The following is a 15,147-nucleotide window of genomic DNA, read 5'->3' on the forward strand; positions in this document are numbered from 1 at the left end:
TGCACCCGTCGTAGGCTGGTAGGAAGAACACTTTTTGGTGAAAATGTAAATCTGGCGGGATGGTGTCGGCGGGGTCTCTGGTTTGTTTGTGAGCGGCCAGGCCTCTAACGAATAAAAGTTTGCTCAAGGTTATATGTATTTGTTAAGTGATGTGGCGAGATTCAATTAATTTGCTAAATCGTATATCTTTTATACGTAGGCTATGCACATGAGTGAAACCCAACACGAGCTTGTTATGATAGTGTTTGCCCTTACTCTGTCCTTTGCTATGAGCTATGGAGACTGGTACGTTCTGCTGTACCTTATGGTAGTCGAGCAACGTAACGATAATGCTTTCCAAAAGCCATCAAATTCTTTCCAAGATGTCAACCTCCAAGTTGTGGGGTGCAATTTACCATTAAGACTTCGCAGGGCAAATGCACGTGGAGACACTTGACATTTGTTTGGAAGCTAAGGGCTGAGTTGCTGGGTACTTTATGGATGGAATCCATTGCATGACCACATTCTCTAAATCAAGTAATTTTAGAAAGTAACTGACAGATATTAAGCATATCGATTCAAACTGTGTTTGGCTGCCGTAAATTTACCACATGGAGTAAAGCATGACTGTTCGTTGATGCTATTTTCGAAATAAGTTTACAAAAGGAACAACTTGGTTATCCACTTAAAGTGAAATAGTCATAAACTCTTAAACACCAATGGTAAATTTCAGTATTCACAATGTACTGCTCTGTATCCACCTACTGCTACAGAACCCAAAGAAAAAGTTCATGAAATTTGCTCAGGCCTTTTTCTCATTATTTGAAAATATTGGGGGAACTTAGAAACCCAATCAATACACTGCGACTGCAGTAATGCAATATTGAGTGGCCCTATTGCACGGTGGGTAGACAACAGAAATAGATGTGGTCCAGTGTTTGTGTTTTAACCAAAGTACAGCACTTTTCATCTAATCTCAGTTTTACACCCATACCTACTATGCTGGAAATGAACACTTCTATAGCTAGGCAGGTCCAACAATGCAGTGTCATTTCTCTGTCAACTGTAAAGTGTAGTCCATCAAGCTTGCCATCAGGATCACTTTCACAGTAGTTGTAATTTAGGGAGCTTGTTGGAAACTGTGGAACCAGGAGGCATGCTATTTAATCCCAGCCTCTCCACTAAGAAGCGTCTGCTCTTGGGCAATCACTTTTGAATTTAGGCCTGTTCTTCCTTTTTGTCAACATTGGGGTTATTTAGATTAGACTACTAGTAAGCATGTAGATAAAAAAAACCTGGAATGGTTATTACCCAGATGTGGCCAATATAATGGTGCATTGACCAAAAAGCAATGTGGTGTACATGTATATCGTCATAATGTTTAACGTTTGCAGTAAGTGTGTTGCTGGCTCAGGTCTCCTACTGTGGCAGACAGTTTAAGCTTGGGCAAATCATTTATTTCACTGTGCATCTGGCTGCTAATCTGACTATATACATGCTCTCTGAAATGGGCGTAATGGGCAAAATATACCCCTGAGGCATATTTCCTGTACATGACCCCAGCATGGTTTTAAGTCACACATTCAAGGCTGTTTTACAGCAGGTGGCGGCAATCTCTATTTGCATTATTACAGTTGAGCATGCTCCTGAAGCTGCATTGTGCAGGATCCTGGGGATCAGATTCCAGTTCTAGAATCACCCCTTAAAACTTGTCATGACCACCTGCCTCACGCCACGGCACACGGTACAACAATCCACTTACGCTGCAGGGATTCCCTCTCGGCCACTGATCAGCACCTGTTTTAAAGTTTGTAAAGTAGATGAAATAGTGTAAGTTGGATAGTCTTACAGGCCATTCAAGGTATCCTGCCTGGCAGCTCCAATCCTTCCCCTCTTGCTTCATCTGTGAGTGCCAAAATGTGTGACAGATGGCATCCTGCAGCTTCTCATTGTGAGCAATGGTGTAAATTTGTAGAAAATGGACAGTTGACCACCCTACCGTTGAACTCTCTGGCAGACTCGCTGGGTTGTCCCTGTGTGCAGTGCTCACTTCCCCTACCCTTTCCAGCAACGACTCAGCAACGTTGGGTGCACTAAAGACGAGTGCTACTTTCCAGTACCTCTCCGTCCTTTTGTCTCCTGCTGCTCTTCTCAGTCTCGTTCCGTGTGCCTCATGCTGCTCTTCTCTGTCTCCTTCCGTAAGCCTCATGCTGCTCTTCTCAGTCTCCTTTCGTGTGACTCGCACTGCTCTTCTCAGTCACCTTCCGTGTGCCACACGCTGCTCTTCCCCTCACTCTGTCTTTGCACCTCAAGCTGCTCTTCTCACTCTGTCCTTGTGCCTCATGCTGCTCTTCTCCTCACTCTCTCCGCCCTTGTGCCTGACGCTGCTATTCTCCTCATTTTCCATCCCTGTGCCTCACGATGCTTGTCTCCTCACTTTCCTTCTGTGTGCCTCATGCTGTGCAAGTATAACAGCAGTGCCTTTCTTTCGTTCAGTGCGGCACCGGCGCAGCACTACCTCCACATCAGCACAGCACCACCACAGCAACCCCACCTCAGCAACAGCGCAATCCCACCTCAGCAAAGGCGCAATCCCACCTCTACAATGTCACAGAACCACCTCAGCATCAATGCAGCATCACCTCAGAACAGCACCAACTCAGGATCACCCAGCACCACCTGAGCACCAGTGCAGCACCACCACCTCAGAATCACCTACTCACCAGCACACTGCCACACCACCAGCTCAGCATCACTCCCCAACACCTGAGTATCATACAGCATCACCTCTGCACCAGCGCACCACCACCTCAGAATCACTCAGCACTACCTAAGCCTACCCTCAGAATCTGGCATCTGTTGATTCTCCTCTAGTGTCCGTCCGCTGCTCAAAATTCAAGTACAATTTTTCAACCTCCACTCTTCTGTTGTTTTTCTTGGTTATGTACAAGGTAACAAACATGCTTAACACTTTTATTTTAACTTCTCAACATGCTGCACATCAGCCACAATGCTCTACAACATAGCTTAAAGACATTGGAAAAGCCAAAAGCTCTGGCAAAACACTTACACAATCCCAAAGGGCTATGCCAATGCTTGTTCTCTATGCCAGTGAGGCCAATCGGTCACCTTGTGCAGAATATTATCAGTTGTGCAGCATGATTTTTTTCTGGGTTCATATGCTGTCCCTAATTGTATCTTTGGTCCCTTTCCACCCCTTAAGTTTTTTGAGGTCATTGTTGAGGAGTGGACCAATTGGTGTTATGCGCCTCCGGGTGGTCATCTTGTTCAGATTCCTTTTTTCAGTCATTGGGTCTGGAAACACGTGCTGAATCTCTGGAGCCAAAAAAGGTAAATGAAAGAAAATCTTTCACTAAAAGAGCCATGGAATTGCCCACAGGCATATAATTTCTACTGAATTATCAATGGAAGTCGAGGAAGATCACGAAGACCCAGATGAAAAAGGAAATTCGGCACAGTTTACAAATGAAGAATACAACTATGTAGGACAGAAAATGAGAAAAAGGTATTAAGCACATGCCATGTAGATGTTGCCCCAACTGCCACCACAAGTTCCCATAGAGGAACAGCCACAGGTGCATCCTTTGTTTTTCTAAGGATGAAAAGTCAGAAGGGTGTGACACGAGTGCCTAGTTCCAGCAGAAGTCCTTGAACGAAAGAGAAAAGATGATGTGGGCACATCATGCTATGGTACAATCCCAGCACAAACCAGGGTCGCTTAAAGATCTAGGCTCATCAAAGGATAAGGAAACCTGAAGAAACCAAGCTGGCCAAAGGGAAAGACTGATACTGAAGATTTTGCCATGGCTGAGCAAGTTAAGACACTAAATGGCACTCCGAAAGAGGCAAACAGCAAGAAATGCCAGGTAACTCAGCAAAGACGCAGAGTGGCCGAAAGCTTTGGACTCAAAGTATTCAAACACAGCCTTAATGCTGAAAGCGTCACGACAGAAGGGAAGCAAAAGCAAAAAGAGCAACACTTGTCGAGATCAAAAGACAACGGTGGAGGCAAGTCCTTGACCGTGACCTTGACACTGAAAGGTAATCGTGAGTATGGAAGAGAGAAGAAGCCCCATGAAAAAGTAGGTTAGAACACCCAAAAGAAAGCCATCAACATTGAAAGGAAGAAACTGTACCTGAATGCCGAAATGAAGGTACTGCTGAGAAGGTAGAAGGAGCTCTACAACTCTTTGAAAACATTCCAAATGCTTCTGAAGCCATCAAGGGAAAGGCCAGTAAAGAAGACCCGACTGAGCTGAAGCCCCCAACCATGCCAGAGTCCCGTTAAGAGGCAATGAAGGTATTAATTGTGTACGAAGATGAAACAGGAAGACCAAAATTGAGTCGGAATCCTTCCATTAGGAGAAGTGTTAGACCTGGCACCACTGGTGTGGTTTCCCCTGTCTTTTGGGCTCAACCTCTTGTATTTTTGACTGTGCGCTGGCCTTCTTTTTTGCTGATTGGTATGCTCTGGTCACTTTACCACTGTTGGTCAGTGTTAAAGTGCAAGTGCTCCCTCTGTAAATTGTGATTATGAGTGGTTGTCAATGATTGGCATATTTGATTTACTGGTAAGTCCCTAGTAAAGTGCACTGTGTGTGCCCAGGGCCTGTAAATCAAGTGCTACTAGATGGCCTGCAGCACTGGTTGTGCCACCCACATGGGAAGCCCTGTAACCATGTCTCGGGCCTGCCTTTGAAGTGTCTGCAAGTACAGGTTCCAATTGCCATGTCGATCTCACAAGTGCACCCACTTGCCAGGCCCAGACCTTCACATGTAAGGCACCCCTGAAGTAGGCCCAAGGTACCACCATGGGCAGGATTCATTGTATGTGAAAGGTAGGACATGTACTAGTGTGCTTTACATTTCCTGATAAGGAAATACTTCTACTTTTATTTTTCACTATTGCAAGGGGTAGCTCGCCCATAGATTATCATTGGAGCTGCCTTATAATTGCATTTATGTAGCGCTTACTATGCCTGACGAGGCATCGATGTGCTTTTTCGGCGAGTAGCACGCTACTCTGGAACTCATACAGTGTTAGTGGTGAATTAGTATAGTGAAATATGAATGCCATTTGAGTGGTGGATATGTTAGTCAGTTATTTGGATTGAGAAGGATAGCCAAGGGGTAGAAGAGGTAAAAAGGTTTGCATTTCTATAGAACTTTCTCCCCCTGATGAGGTGTTGAAGCGTGTTTTCAGAGAGTAGCACACTACTCCGGAACCCATAAAGGATTAGTGGTGAATTAGTATAGTGAAATATGAAATTATTTGAGTGGTGGACATGTTAGTCTGTTATTTGGATTGAGAAGGATAGTGGAGGGATAGAAGGGAAGGATTTAGATTTGTTGGTGTTTGTTTTGGAGCTCATTGCAGGAGGAGGAGGCTTCGGATGAGTAAAAGGGAGGTGGAGGGGGAAGAGTCTCAAAAGGGTTATTTTGGGGGTCATATCAGTGGTATGGGGTTTGGGATGAATGAGAGAGTGGAGGTAATGGATAAATTGATAGAGGTATAATGTGGGAAATAGGCTAGTGCTTGGAAAGAGTAGCATAAAGAGGTTTGAATGAGTCAGAGTTGAGCTAGAGAATATATTGAGAGCAGTATAGGGTGCAAAATAGGGTAGTGCATTGGATATTCTGAATTAGAAGAAAAGTAATAAATCAGTAAAAGTAATAAATATATAGATCCAAAAGTAATAAAGATATAGATCCATAAGTACATGGAAGATATTTAGATGCATAAAAGAATGTAGTATATGTAGATTAAAGTTGCATTCAATAAACTCTGGCTTTCAAGTTTTGTTGTACTTTAAATTAGTTGTATGTGTATATATATATATATATATATATATATATATATATTCACTGAAAAAAAATAGGTTTCACACATGTTATAGTTAGGAATTAGCATTTAAAAAAACTTAGAAATTCATTGAAAAAACCATAGGTTTCACACATGTTATAGTTAGCTGGACATTTCACTCATACAAAACCATTGAAATTCCCCTGTTATAGTTAGTTCAGCTAACTATAACTCGCCTGCCAGCAATGCACTGCTGATGACGTCACATATTACATCACTCATGACATGATCAGTGACATCACTCATGACATCTCAATGACCTCACTGGTGACATCACTGATGACATCATCATTGTGAAAGAGTGGCAGACCTCCTCTTACCCTAATATAACCTTTGATACACACATTCAAAAATAGAAACTAAAATTTTCAAAAAAATGTAGATACCAATACCAGTTACAACAACCTAGCCAGTAATTCCAACATCTACATACACATCCACTCATTCACCAACATTTCTATATAGTCACTCATACATGTATTCACTCATCATATGTACTCATACACCTATACATCTTGTTACACACCGACACTCATCCAGAGTTACTCGCACACATACTCACACATGCAAATAAACTATCAAACATCCATTTACTTGCATATACAGCTATACACACACCACTACACTTAATTCTACAGAAAGGTACACATACTTACTCTCTTAAACAATCACTTATAGAAACACATACTTATTTATACAGGAACTCTTCCAATCTCTCACTCTCACATATACTCACTTATATACATCAATACTCGCATATACTAGTTTAAAACATACTGGCGCATACTGGATGTTCCTGGTGGGTTACTTGGCCCCCAGTATTCAAAGGGGGCGTGTTTGCAGATTGGTGCATTCATTTTTGGGGGGGGGGGGGGGGGGATGGGCATGGTACGCGCACCATGCGCGTAAGCTGCAATTTTTTCAACCAAAAAAAACCAAAACATTTTGGCCTTGGGGGTCTTTGTGGGACTCCCTGAGCAGGCCTAGGGGGTCAGGGTCTTTCTACCCAGCCCCTTTGCATCTTTTGCACACTTGTATATCACTTTTCTTGTGCCTCGGTTCTACCGAGACACAAGATGGCTGCCAACACTTCCTTGTTTGGTGTGTTGAAAGACAGTTTTCAGCCAGTTAGTATGCAGCTCGTGCTTGTAATGGTACGCGTCAAAGCCTCGGACAGTACGCGTACGATACAACTTCAAATATATATCCATGATTTTCTCAGGAACTACTAAACGGATTTACACCATTTAACAACAAGCACAATCTACTGACCAAACTCTACCTTTTTGCCAAATTTGGTGCAATTCCGTTCAGCAGTTCGGGCTGTAGCCTTGTCTAATGGTCCCTATGGAAAATTGTATGGGGAAAACACGTTTTGGTACCCCCCATTTTTCTCGGCCCCAGCTTCACGAATCACCCCCAAACTTTCAGGGAAGGGGCGGAACGGAGCAGGCCATCTTCTGTGAGAAGTCCACAAAGATTCGGCAATCGGCTCCAAAGTTATTCCAAATAGAATGTTGTGGATTTCCTATGGAAACTAGGTCCTAACTATAACTACCTACTGAAAGGAGTGTGAACCTAGCTTTATACCCTCTACCTCCCCCTTTCTTTTTGTTTGTAGTGTGGATGTTAAACACCATAGATTCTGTTGTCCAAGGACCCCCACACCGCCAAAACCAACCTTCACGAAGGAATGAAGGCCGTTGCTGAATGGATGAGGAACAGCCGACTGAAGCTGAACTCTGACAAGACGGAGGTCCTCATCCTCGGATCCAACCCTTCGGCCTGGGACGACTCCTGGTGGCCGACTGCACTGGGAACCGCTCCAACACCCACCAACCACGCACGCAACCTAGGGGTCATCCTCGACTCCACCCTCTCCATGACTAAACAGGTCAGCGCCGTCTCCTCCTCCTGCTTCAACACCCTCCGCATGCTCCATAGGATCTACAAGTGGATCCCCACAGAAACGAGAAGAACAGTCACCCAGGCCCTTGTCAGCAGCAGGTTGGACTATGGAAACGCCCTCTACGCAGGAGCCTTGGCCAAACTCCTGAGACTGCTCCAACGCATCCAGAACGCCTCTGCACGCCTGATCCTCGACATCCCTCGCCGCAGCCACATCACACCCCACCTGAGAGACCTGCACTGGCTCCCGGTCAACAAGAGGATAACTTTCAAGCTCCTCACCCAACGCACACAAGGCACTCCACAACACGGGACCAACGTACCTCAATAGACAACTCAGCTTCTACACCGTCAGCTCCGCTCCGCTGACCTCGGCCTAGCTACAGTTCCCCGCTTCCGAAGAGCGACTCAGGCAGCAGATCGTTCTCCCACCTCGCCGCCAAGACCTGGAACACCCTCCCCATCCACCCAAGACCTGCTGACCTTCAGAAAACTCCTCAAGACCTATCTTTTCGAGCAGTAGCAGCATTCCCCACCCCAGCGCCTTGAGACCCTCCCGGGTGAGTAGTGCACTTTTCAAATGATATAATTGATTGATATGATTGATTCTATGCATGTGTTGATCCTCTCAGACCATCTGTGAGTGAAAGGCAGATGAAAGGGCAACCTCAATTCCTAGTGTGGTACATAAGGCTTAACAAAACAAACTTTGAGGTAAATTGTGGTCTACTGTCTGACACAATCTTACTTGGAAGGCCATGCAATTGAACAATTTAAGAAGATATCGTTGAATTCAACAGCTGTGGGCAGTTGTGTAAGGGGAATGAAGTGACCCTTTTTGGACATCATATCAACCACAACGGTGGTATGTTTATTGGATTCTGGTTATTACTGTAATAAAATCCAAACTGATTGTATGGCATGGAATTGATGGAAAAGGTGGTGGTTGTAAAAGCCCTACAGAGGCAGAATGTTGTGCTTTACTACGAGCACAAACAGGACACCTAGTCACATATGCCTGGGCATCTTTTCGAATATTTTTCCACCAAACATTTCTTAAACGGGTCTCTAGCATTTTCTGAAGTCCTAGATGACCAGCTACTGCTGAATCATGATGCCACTGTAAGATTTATTGTCTTTAATCCCCCTGAGGTATGAACATCTGATCATGGAATAGATAGTCATCCCTTATTTTGTGTTTCTGGTTCAGCAACCAATTCTGAGATTCAGCTGCTTGAGGCCTTTTTTAAGTTCAGCAAAAATGTGTCGGCAACTGTAACTGCCACGATCTTCTCAGAGGGTATGATGCTAGGAGGTGATGGCAAGTGTCCTTTGTGTTCCATTTGCACTCATCTAAACAGAATGTCTGATTGTAGTTCCTGGACGGTAAGTGATAAGAAAATCAAAATCGCTAAAAACGTGTAGCCACTGCATCTGCCCTGGAATGAGAGCTTTAACTGAAGTGAAAAACTGTAAATTTCTTTGATCTTTAAATATCGTAATGGTGTGTTTTGCACCTAGTAAATGGTGAAGCCATTCAGCAAAAACTGCCTTAATGGCAAATAACTCCAGCTTAGCTACTGTGCAATCCGGTTCAGCTGGGATCAGTTTTCTCGCATAGTAAGCCAAAGGATTTAAATGGCCTGGGTTAGCATCCTTCTGGTACAATACTCCTCCAGTAGCTACTTGTGAAGAGTCTGCTTCTACAAAAAAAGGGTTGATCGGGCTGGATGAGATAGAATTGGTGCAGTGGTGAACTTGCTCAGCTGCACTTGTCCATACAAAGATTTGCCCCTTTTTAAGCAACTGGGTGATGGTGATACAATAGCAAAACATCCAGCAATATGTAATCACACCATCGCCTTACTTGTTTGTAATGCGACTCTCCTCAGGAACATCCAGAGTTTCATCTGTTTTCTCCAAAAACAGGGTAGTGGTAGGAATGTCTCCGTTTAATCACACTTTCTTCAATGGACTGTTGTTGGCCTTCAGCCATCCGCCACCCTTGACAAAAAAGGGTAGAGTATGGCAAGAGGCCAACGCCAGTCCCTTATCAACGGAGGGTAGCGAATTGCAAGAGGCCCAAGAATGGCAGAAACATGTATATATGAAGAACACAAGTATCAAGGGGAACGGATACTAGTGATCCAATAATATCCCGCCTATACAATTTATAATCCTGCCATTTGACAATAACCAAAAAACCAATTTTTCTCAATTCTGTATGTTGGTCTGCATCAGAGTGTTGATGCTCGTCCTATGATGAAGCTTAACACTATCCATTTTGTGAGGGCAGTATTTAAACAAAAGAGGATTTCCAGTGTAGAAACTCGAGCAGCTCCTAAAAAGACAAAAGGTCTGTTCAAATGTCCCTTCCTTTCTTTTGTGTTAAGTGTTAGCAGTAGGGAGGATGAAGGGAAGGGTAGTACCTCTCTCCCCCAGTGTTTTGCATGTGTTTATAGTTCACGTATAGCCCTATGTAGCCAGGTAATATGATGACGGCTAGGGCCCATCAACAGGATAGTTTGTAGGAATGGGTGTAATATTGCTTCACAAAATATTGAATATATGTGTGAGCCGATGGTGTAGGATTAATTGTCCAGGAGGTATGTGGTAGTCTGTCATCAATTGGTCAAAGAGGAGTAATTGGTTATTGAGGAAAAGGTCCCCTGCAGTGTGTATCTGATTTTCTGTCCAATATATGAGATCGGATGAGGTGTATGATCCTGGGAGCCAAGCTAAGCCGATTATGGGGTACATAGTACACTGGCGAATTTTGGGATAGGCTATGTATGCATATCATGCAAGTTTGAGCTGCTGTCACCTATATGGCGGTGAGATAGGGGTACTGTTTTGGACAGCAGCAGTCGGTGGATCACAGGGGGCACATCTCGCCCTGAAGGCCGCAGGTCTTCCCAATGTTTTTCCTATCAGTCCGGCGTGAAAGCATTGTAGCTGCGCCGCAAGGTAGTATGAGTAGAAGGATGGAGCGCCCAGTTCACCTCAGTTGATTGGGAGCTGTAGTTTGTGGAGTGCCACACGGTGTTGCCCGTTACCCCAGATGAGATCTCCTAACAGTGACTCCAGGTCCCGAAAATAGGATCGGGTGGGCTGATGGGGAGGTTAGCAAAGTGATAGAGGAGGCGATGTAGAATAATCATTTTTTCAAGGGCGATCCACTCTATCTGGGTGAGAGGAAGTTAATGCTAAAATTGCAATTGTGCCCTGATGCCCTGTAGCACCATCCGGTGATTGCCTTTGAAGATGTCTAAGGGGGTATGATGATAGAGGCGGACACCCAGGTACCATGTGCCAGTCTCCTACCAGCAGAGGGAAGTGGCACCTAGTTGTACAGCATGGGGCGTTTGGCCAGGATGGACAAGCTGAATTGTAGATTTATCCCAATTGACTCTGAGTCCAGCAACTACTACGAACTCTTCAAGCATAATATGCAGAGGGGTATGGTCCAAGGTGATGTCTCGTAAGTAAATGAGAAGATCGTCAGCATAAAGGGATGCAGCATGGAGCCGGTCCTCTAGGAGTATCCCCAGGGTGGTGCCTTCGTGACGCAGTCCGATAGCCGGAGGTTCCACTGCAAGGGCAAAGAGCAGGGAGGAAATGGGACAGCCTTGCCGGTTTCCCCTGACAACCGTGAATGAGGCTGATTTCTGACAACCTAGACTGATTCGAGAGTTTGGATTAGTGTGGGGTAACCAAGTGTATACAAGGAGTCGGGGCCAACTCCCAATTGGGTCAATACTTGGAAGAGTTAGGGAAAGCCTTCGATTCCTTGACATGGAACTAAATCTGGATTTAAACAAAGTGCTTGAGGGTAGCCACAAACACTCGGTCCTGGATGTGGAATAATCGATGGATGTTTTGGCAGGTGCTTTTGTCCATGTGTATGGGTTTTGGAAGTATTCAGGCATAGGGGTCAGCTAGTATTTTGCCCAATATTTTATGATCTGCCCCTAGTATGGTGATGGGCCGATAGGAGGAAGGTTGGGTCGGGCATCTGCCAGGTTTCAAAATCAGAATTCCCGGAGTGACTGTGGGAGTTCGCCCGTGTTGAACACTGCGTCATACAGTATGGCTAATCTGGGCACCAGTTGTGTGGAAAAGGTACTGTAAAATTCAAGGGGTAGGCCATTTATTCCTGAACGTTTGTTGCAAGATAAGTCTTTGATCGCCTGGAACACGTCTTCTCTGGTGATATTTCCATTTAGTGCTCTCAGTAGGTATACATGGTAACAAAATGTTGGCGAGAAAGTCAAGAGATAGGTCTCCTCCATGATTTGTTGGGGAATGACATAGCATTGAATAAAAGGTGTAGAAGAGTTGTAGGATGTCCTCATGTGAATAGAGAGGGGTGCCGTTGGGGAAAGTGAGTTAGGTGATGGGAGCTAGGCTGGTGTCATGTCTCGCCAGCCAGGACAGGAGACTGCCAGACTTGTCCTCCCTCCCGTTGTACCCTAGCCGCATAGGTCTTGATGGTGCAGAGTAGAAGGACTAGAGATTGTTTGTAGCGTTATGGAGGCGCCAGATTTACTAAGGACCATTGTTGTGCCCAGTTGCTAAGGTGAGCTGCGTGAGTATGTGGAGCAGTATTAGGGAGTGGGGGGTACGACCTATCCGTGGGGATCCAGGGCACAATTGTAGTCACTGCCAAGCATCCAGGGGAAGATGGTCTTGCTGGCGAGCACTTCGGGGAGGGTGTCTCAGAATTCAGCCTGACCTGAGTTAGGGGCATATATGCTACCACTGAGTGGGGGGGTGGCTGTCTAGGTGTCCCTTCATGATCACAAAGCAACCGTCTGTGTCAATCATGGTACCTAGGACCTTGTATGGGACACCGGGTGTAATCCAGATAAGGGCGCCACGAGAGTACGCAGAGGAAATAGTGGCATGGATTTGCCCTCTCTAGCCCTTATGCAAGCGATCCACCTCTGGTTTTGTAATGTGGATCTCTTGTTAGAGGACCACATGGGTGTGCTGCCTTTTGATCTAGGAGTATACCTATATCTCTTCTGGACAGTGTGCATACCTCTTATATTTAGTGTGAGTAGGCGGAATGTGTCAGGGCTGGTCTGCATGTCAAAGGTGGCAGAGTGTGGGGACACCTTTGGGGGAGGCTCTCGCGACGTGTCATGGCTGTATTTACATCCATAGTTGGAAGGGGAAGTGAGTGTAGAGAATTTGCCGTTTCGACTGTAAAATTAAGATTGGAGGAAAAATCCTAGGAAAGTTAGGCAGGTTAAACTGGGGAGAGCCTACTGTAATTACAGTACGCCCAAACATTATCTTGAATAGAACTTGATAAAAGAGAGTGGGGGTGAGCTGTTGTGGAGATGCTGTACCACGTCATATTTGCCCTGGTAAAGGATACTCATAGGCCTATCAGTGCTTCAGTGTCCAACGGGAAGAGTGGGGCTCGAGAGAAAAAAATGAGGGGAGAGGAAAGTGCTTGCACTACAGATGGGGCAGAACAGCCATCCAAAATTTTGTTAGGCAGCGTATCTGGAAATGCCAGTGTGGGAAGGTCCGTGAGGTAATGGGACAGGAGGAAAGTGGCACATCGGAGCGGGTCCCTACTTAAGAGCGAATAGGATAACTACCCCCATACATAAGGTGGCATGGATGGTAAGACGGAAAAAAGAATGCCCCCTCTGATGCAATTGTAATATGAAAATGTAAAAGAGCTTAACATGCAAACAAAATGCTACAAAAGTCATCAATACATCACAAATATTGATCTGGATCTGTTAGTTGTTGCGGGTTCTCAGATCATTGTGGGGATCCACTAAATTAGTCCCCCGAAAGAAGGGTTTTATCATTAGGGGTGAAGAAATGGGGGCCCGTGTCAACCGTGATGGTATTGGCAGTCGCAATGTCTGCTGCTCCGTTTCACCTGTTTTCTATGATCATCTCTAGATTTGGGTGTGCTGCCTTAGATGAACGCTGGGTGCTCCAAATACGAGATCAATAGCGTTTCTTTCGTCTCTGCATGGGTAGAACTTGGGGTGGTCTATTGTGATCTACTGGTGCAGGACTGTAGTGCTGATCCACCCAATCCCAGTCCTCATTGAGGTCAGTGAAGAAGTGAGTAGTGTTGCTCGCAATGGCACTGCAGAGCTGGAAAAAGGAGTGTACACTGGAGTCCCTGTTGGCGTAGTAGACGTTTAATTTCCAGGAATGACGACTGCTGTTGTTGGCTCCTTTGATGTAGTCAGGGAAGAGCATTAGCACTTTGTCTTCCACTTTAAGAGGTCCGCGCCTCCTGGAGGATGGCATCCCGGTCTTTAAAGTAGAGAATTTTGTCTGGGAGTGGTCAACGAGAGTTCCCGGAGAGGCCGGGGACCCTCTGTGCCCTTTCCAGTGTGAAGAACGTAGTGAGTCCAGAGGCCCGAGTGAAGGATTTAAACCAGGTCTCCAGGTATTGGACAGAGTTACGGCTTTCAACTCCTCCCCATTGTATACGAACTTTGTTTCTGTGAGACCTACCTTCAAGGTCTTCAGCTCTGTCCTCCAATTGACGAACACGGTCTTGTAATTCCTGAACTGTTGGTTGGTTTTCAAGCACTGTCTGGTGTAGAGTAGCTAGTTGTTTCTCTCCATCTCTTACCTTGTCTGTGAGCTTGTCATGGTCATCGCAGAGGAAACTAAGGTCTCAATCTAGGGAATTATTACGAGTTTCCATTGCCTCCCATGAGTTCTCAGTGGCAGCCAGCAATTGGTCCAGTTTATCTGCTGCGGGGATAGGTAGCGAGAGGCCTCCCAGGAAGTGTTTTGGATGACACCCGGTGAAGGATCCCCTATTAGTGGTGTCTGTGCTGTTTGGGCGCCGTAGTTGATCATCGCCTGCCCATGCCATGTGAAGTGGAGGAGTTCTGTTTCAGGGGCATGCGTGCAGGAGAAGAGGGGTATGTTCGAAGGTAGAGGACCCACACTGGAAGTGGAGGGTCTTCTAAACACTGCCCCCACTGAGCAGGTATAGGTTATAACAAAAAGAACAGCAGGGGTGTGTTATGCAGCTTTGGGTTGCATGAGAGTTAAGGGGCTCTCCTGTATGTCATTCAGTTTTGAGGGGGCATGTGGGTACCTCTCATGCAATCTGAGTGTTGCATTTGTAGGATGGCACCAGGGCTCCCCTGCAGTTCTGGGGGCGTAGTGGCAAGAGAAAAGAAGGGGAGCCAAGTGTGTAAACCTGGCTCCCTGGAAGAGTTGAGGTAGGAGTCAAATTCCGGATAAGAATGCAGCCAGGCCCTTCTCCCAGCGTGCCTCAGTAATGGCACCAGTGCTGGGGGCTGCACGGTTGCTGGGGCTACAGATGGATGAAGAGCAGTGGGCGCTGCGGATGGTCTTTAGAGGATCCAGCA

Source organism: Lissotriton helveticus, chromosome 7 (genome assembly GCF_964261635.1).
Source record: "Lissotriton helveticus chromosome 7, aLisHel1.1, whole genome shotgun sequence".
Lineage (NCBI taxonomy): Eukaryota > Metazoa > Chordata > Amphibia > Caudata > Salamandridae > Lissotriton > Lissotriton helveticus.